Below are 7665 nucleotides of genomic sequence, written 5' to 3' on the forward strand. Positions count from 1 at the left end.
TATGAAATTATGCAATATAAGAAGAAAAGGCGGCAAAATTTGGTGATTAGTCAAGAGTAAATTAATTTGTTTCATTTTTTAGATTTTATGATTAAGTATCTAATTTTTTAAGTAGATAATGAGGTGTCAATGTAGAGATTTTTTTTTTAATTTTTAATTTTAATTTTGTAAGCAAGTAAGTTTGACTAAGTAACTAAGCAAGTTTGAAAGCAAATAAAAAAAAACTAAGAATCAGACTAAAGAAAGTTTTTTTTAAGAACAATCGTGTCTAGATCTTCGGCAACGATATTAAAATTTGATCGCTATCGTAGGTGGTCAAGAATAAAAATTAACTCAAACTATATAGAGAGGATGAGTCGGGATTGTTTCCATGGAGATTTAGGGCAATTATTTTTCTTTTTTTTAAGAAGAAATAAAAAAAAATTGATTGTAGAAGGATTAAAAAAATAAAATAGTAAGAATTCAATTGTAAATGTAAATTAATTTGTAAAAAAAAATAAATCAGAGAGATAATTCAAAAATTTTGAATCCACTATGCAAAATAGATTTTATTTTCTTCTTTTTTTATGTTTCAATATTAAATCTTGTGATTAGGATATTAGTATAGCTTATCTCTAAGGAATACAGACTATATCAATAGATTATGACTCATCCTATTGGAGTATAAACTATCTAAATCCAATTACAAGATATAGGATTTAATCTAGCATACCACGATGTATCTCTCCTAGGCATGTACTGTATTCAGGGATCATAATACGTCTGTAAAGGATATAGACCATACAGATTATATTCATACCTCAAAAAAATAAAAAGATATAAAATAAAAAATATAATTTTATTACATAAAAATTAAATACAAGAAAAAAAATAAAAATCCATTTACAGGCTTCATCGTCTTTCTGGATTGAAGGGATTTAGCCATGCATCAAGATCTGCAATGCTTCCTTCAATTTTTCTCTAAACAAGAGCTAAGAACAAAATTAATAATAATCAAAAAAATTCTTAAAGATTACTGCCACTGCTCTCTCTGTCTTGCTCACTGCTCACCGCCTCCTACCTCCTCCCTTTGGATTCACAGTACCCCATTGTATAGGCTTAAATCCGACTGAAATCGAGTTAAAATCGGAGTTTTAATTGTATTCAAATGCCTCAACCCATGCGTACCATCAGATGATGATCAAATGGCTCAAAAATAGCTTAAAAATATCCTAGATCAAGTTAGAATCAATCCCAGCCATTGGATCTTTCCCTGGATTTGATCTCGTCCATCTGTTCATGCAAATCAAGCCTTCAAAATTCTTCTCTCAATTGGCAACCACCCTGACCATCCGATCTTTCCCATGGTCGAAGCATAGCCATCCGATCATGCTAATGTTGTGGGCCACTACCATTGGATATGGGACGGAGCTCCCTCAGTCATCCAATCAGGTGTTCTTTGCCCTTTCGACCATCCGATGGCACACAGAAGCTGCCTCGCCCGATGGACCATGACAAAGAGCGTCGTAAAAATTTCGTGGACCACGCCCCATCGCTTGTGGACCGATCAGTCGATTGGTTCACCATGCACCAGTCGGTTCATTGGATCAGATTGGGTTCAATTTTGGCTTGATTTTGGGCTGATTTTGAGCCCAATTTGGCTTGGATTTTGAGCTTCCTTTGGATCTCGATTTAAGATCCGTTTTAGGTCTGATTTGCTCTATATTTGAGTCCTATCCCTCGAATCGAGCTCTTTATATTGACATTCATCTTTCTTACAAAAATAAATAGAAGAATCAATTCTTATTAAATAAAGATAAATTAATTAATAAATTGATGCCTTTATTAACATGTTTATGGTACTTATCACCTCAGTAACTAGGCTGATCTATTTGATTCTAATAGACCAATTAGTGTCTAAGGTAAGTTTGGTAGCTCAACCAGCGATTTTTAATGGGAAGCATGCTTATCTGGCCATTTCGATGGTGTTTAAGGTAAGCATTGGCGTACCCTCCCACAATCTCACTTATTTGACTGATTTGGTCGATTAGAAATTGAAAAAAGTTGCTTGGCCATTCGTGTTCACTCATGCCGACTAGATTGGTCAGACATGAGATGTGTTGATCTTAACCAGATCAATCATCTATATCAGATGTATATAACTATTAGAAGAGATCTAAATCTAAATATCCTCACTAAATATTAAGTTTAATGGTTTTCCATAATTGTAGAGATGCGGATGCCTTTTCCAGCATTGATCGTTCTTGACTGGTCACAGTGGTTCAGTTACATTGAAAAGACATAACCACTATATTGGCATTAGATGCCCCGAGGTAACGATGGGGTTGAGCCCAATAACTATTAAGAGAGGGATCTAATAACAGCTTTGCACCCTTGGTGAACGGTAGATCGGACTTAACTAAGGAGTATGGTCAATAATTATTAGGTGAGCCCACATGACTTAGAGATTAAGTTGCTGCAACATATTTAGAGAAGCATCTAGATAAAGAGCTATCCATGCATTGGTGTACGCATCACCAATAACTATTAGGTGAGGTCCCATACATCAATGGGACTGCAGCATCCACTAGAAGCCCAATTATCATATTAGGGTTTCCATTCCTCCATCCGAGGAGTGTGAGTGACTCAAAAAATTAGTGAGAGCCTTTGTCACGCCCCCGACTCGAAATTGTGAATCGAGGGTCATGGCAACCACCGCATACTTATAGAAAATTCTTCCCATAAGCATGCAAGGCATCTTATCATGTTATCTTAAAACAACAGCGGAATAATTAGTCAATAACTCAAATCCAAAACATAACGATCTAAATTTCTTCTTTAATATCTCAATAAATTCAACAATGATTTATAGTCCTTACATCAAATTCAATAAGACTTTCAACCGAAAATAAAAGTATAGAGATTCTGCTTCTGATCACTCTTCCATTCATATCTTGTATCATCTTAATTCCTCAACATCTGTAAAAATAGTAAAATAGGAGGTAATGAGCTAAACAGCCCAGTAAGCAATGATCACTTCTCAACAGATTTCATCAGGTATTTAAGTAAATAATCATTTATAAAAAATAAGCATATAGAGTTCATTAACTCGAAATCAATTTCTAATTATGCAATATAATTCATGCTAAATTCATTTCTTTTTTTTTTTGAAAATTTAAGTTTCTTTCAAGATTTTAATTTCTTTCGTTCTTAAATTCTTTTCGTCAATCATGAGCTATGACCATATTTTTCCTGTGGCAGGATCATAACACCACGTATCTTCTTATGGTGAGCTGTGAATCATCTGACAGCAAAGTCCTTCAGAACCACTGGTCTCTCTGGCGGTTTGTCGCTGGTCTCTCTGACGACATGAACCCTCAGGACAAATCAATTTCCAACGTATATGCCCCCATTGGCAGGGTCCTTTACATAGTCAGGTTGTCAATTCATATTGTTCTTATATTAGAATTCTTCATAAATCATATTTCATATTCTAATTTCAATAATAAAATATATAATCATGTAGTATCGAAATCAATCAATATAATGCATCATGAAATCAATATGTTCAATCATGCTTCATCATAACATTTCAAATAAGATATTTTCATAACAAAATACCATTCATCCAATTCATGCATCGTTACACAAATCATGTCAGAAAAATATATTATAATTTGCCGATAAATCTAAAAAAAGTGAAACATTACTTACCTCGAACGCATTCCAATAAATCCACATAATTTTATAAATTTTTTTCTAAAAATTATGTACGTAGATCATATCGTGATATCCCATGATCAAACATCCACAATCCTATACAGAATTAATTTCAATAATTAGAAAGAATATGAATACCATATTTCAACGGTTTAGATTGGGTCTGATCATCTAATTTTATATAATCAAAATCTAATTAGGACCTAAACGATCTAAAATTTGACTATCAGATCAAATCGAATTAGAAGTGATAGGACCGAGGTTTCTTCATCGATTTCATAAAATCAAATGGAAAGAGAAAATCAGAGGAGAGAGAATTCATGAGGTACAATTCGAATTGATCAGGTGACACAATCCAACATTACGATTGGTCCAATATCTCGAGTGGCAGAAATCAACATGATCAAATCAAGTCATGGCTAGATCGAAATCATAGATGATCAAATCTAAAGATTCATGGTCTGATTAAGGTGGGTGCCAGTACACTGTCTGACAATCATGAATCAGAGTTCTTCATTAGAATTAGATCAGGACTATTAAAAAAAATTTCTTCATTCACTAATCTTTTTAGAGAGAGAATCAATCAAGAGAGAGAATATTTTAGAGAGAGAAAATTCTAGAGAGAGAAATTTTAGAGAGTGAAAACTCATCTTGAATTTTTTAGATAATATGATTCAATAAATCTGATCGATCAAATCAAATCATGCTGAAATTATTATATAGATAATTTAATAAAATCATGAGAAATAAAATCTAAAAATACCTGATCTGATCAAAGTGGATGTCGGTGTACCGTTCGATGATCACAGATCAAAAATCCATCATGAGAATCATTTAAATTCATCATCATTCTTCTTAAAATTCTAAAAAATTTAGGAGAGAGAAATAACTTAGAGAGAGAAAGTAGAGAGAGAAAGTCTATTTTTAGAGAGAGAAAATACTAGTTCAGATTGAAGAAAGAGAGGGAAAAGAGAAAAACTCTTTTTCTCATATTTTATTATTTATATCATTATTTATTATTTTATTTTATTTTATTTTTCTTTCTTCTTTTCTTTCTTTTTTTTTCTTTTTCTTCACGAAAGAGAGAGGAGAAAAAATCCTATTTATTATTATTATATTATTATTATTTTATTTTTCTTCTTCTTTTTTTTTCTTCTCTTTTTTTTTCTTTTCTTTGTTCTTCTTTTCTTTTTCTTTTCTTTTTTTTTTCTTTTCCTTCTTCTTCTTCTCCTTTTCTTCTTCCCGGGCTTGCTTTGACCGAAACAGGGGATCTTAAATCCCCTCATTGGAGTTCCGATCGATGCGCCGGTGTGGGGTGGCCGACGGCAGGAGGGGGGTGACCCAATGACAAAAGGAGGGCCAAGCCGGTGGCCGACGATGGCCACCGACACCCAAACATCCAACGGAACCAGAAACCCCCCTTTTTCTCAAAGAAATCCGGCGACTCCGGTCGCCGGCGAGCATGCACACCGGCATGGAAAGGAAAGGGGAGAAGAGAGGAAGGGAAGGAGGCTTACATCTGACGCCGGTGAGGCTTTTTCGGTGAGCAAATTGGACGGGCATAGGTCAGTCTTTTGCGGTGGTTTTCCGACGATTGCCGCCGATTGGGCTTAGGATCTTCGGTGGAAGGGAGAGAGGAGGGATCTCCTCCTTAAATAGAGCGAGAGGAGGGATCTTTTCCGACTCCGATTGAGAGCCGGTGAGAGGAGGAAGAAGACTCCCTTTGGGAGTCTTCTCCTCTATTTTTTTTTTGTTTGGGCTTTGGTGGGCTGGGATTTTTTACTCGGGCCGGGCTATCATATTCTTCCCCTCTAAAAGAAATTTCATCCTCGAAATTTTTCTTGCTTGAGTCTTCATAGTTTCTTATTTGAATCTCATCCATAAATATTTCAATATTCTAATTCTTGATATAAATTTATTTTTAAATCATTTCATAAGAAAAAAGTCGGTACATCAAATATCTATCTGAAACGGAATCATTCATTTTCTTATTTATCAAGATCAACATCTCAAAGATTTTCAATATTTCAAGATTTTGAAATTATGATCTCATTTCTTATAAAAATTAATGTTCAATATCTCATGACTCAAATTAAAATCAAATCTATCTCTTGTGAATAGAAGAAGGTCAATGTCTCTATTCTTGCATAAGAACTTTATTCATCATCATTTATTTATTTATTTATTTTAAATATTAACCACTCTTAATTTTAACCCATTATAAGATAGAAAAATATATTTCTATAAATTATTTGATGATATCCTAATCAATCAAAATTCAAAAATATTTTTTCTTATTCATACTTTCAAAGGTTGAAGATTTATCATTTCAATCTTATTCTCGAATTTTTGATATTTAATTATCGATGCAACTTCATCATTAAGTCATTTCATAAAGATCAATATCATCAATGTTGATTAGAATTAATATCACTATTTTTAGTCATCAAAATTTTCTTACTCAAACCCTCAAACTCTTAAATATTCTAATTTTTGAAGCAAATTTTATCATTAAGTCATTCCATAATAAAAATCAATAACTCAAAAATTGATCTAAATCAAAACTATATTTTTTTTATAATCAAAATCAATGTCTCTATTCTAAGTAAGTATATCAATTTTCTTTATCTAAATATTAACAACTCTTAATTAATCGATTCATTATCAAATTAAATTATAAATAACTCCAATCCATCTTTTGTAGAATAATCATCAATATCAATATATAACCTCAATCTTTTTTATTTAGTCAGAGAAATAATAATAATCAAAAGAGTTCAAACTTTAAATTTTATTATACCCTAGAGCTAAATATTTGAGTATAATAATTTAAGATCAAAATTATTATTCAATAAATAATCTTAAATTCTTTCTAATAAATAGAGAATTATAAAATTCAATTCTAGGATAGAAAAAATTTATTTCTAAATATTCTAAATCTAAAATCAAAAATAAGGTCCACTCATCCTAAAATTAGGATGCTAAATATTTTTGTAGCATAGTAAGTGGAAGCACTACTTTTAAAAAAAATTATATTAGGATATCCAAAATAATTCAAAATTTTAAAATATTATTCTTTCTAATATCAATAAATTTGTTGTATCAAATCATATTATCTATCATAATTTTTTAACTCAAAGAGTCAACATTCCTGACTTACTCAAAGTAATCCAGATTATCATGCTTCCGCTGCGCACTCTGATCTAACAATCAAAATTTTTTAGGTTCACCAAAAAAAATTTGATCAAATTATTTTTTTATCTTATCAATAGAAAAGATCTAAAATTTTAAATTTCAATTGAAGTCAAAGATTAACTTTCGATTCTCATTCATACTTTTACTGGTGTACAATAATCTTGATTAATCTTTGAGTCTAATATCTTATTTAAAATTATATAGATTTACTATAATCAATATGAATTAAATCTTAATTCTCATATCAATTCAATTTGATAATTTTCAAATCAAAAATTCTTATAAATCAAATCAATAAAAAAAAAATCCTTCGATTCTCCACCAAATTTGGACATAATCAGAATATATAAGAATTTCAAATCATTATTTTTATTATTATTTTTTTAAAATTTTTATCATCAGGATCTTCAATATCTATCAAATATCCTTTCATAACAATCATACAAGCTTCAAAAAATTAAATCTCCATTTAATAGTAGATTCAATTAGGAACCTCGTTAACAAAAGCAAAAGAACTCCATATCAATTCCTAAATCCAAAATTTCTAAATTATAAATTTACATGGATCCCTTAATCTGAAATAAATATAAATCAGATCTTTTATCTTAATCTAAAGATATTAATTTTTTATTAACAACCTCAACAATAATATCAGAAAATCTCTTGATCAACTTAGATATGAAATCTTTAAATTAAAATTTCATACACATCATGTAGTCTCCAAGAGACATAATAAGATCTATTATCTAGATCTAAGGATGATGATTAAGA

Source organism: Elaeis guineensis, chromosome 15 (assembly GCF_000442705.2).
Source record: "Elaeis guineensis isolate ETL-2024a chromosome 15, EG11, whole genome shotgun sequence".
In the NCBI taxonomy this organism is placed as follows: Eukaryota; Viridiplantae; Streptophyta; class Magnoliopsida; order Arecales; family Arecaceae; genus Elaeis; species Elaeis guineensis.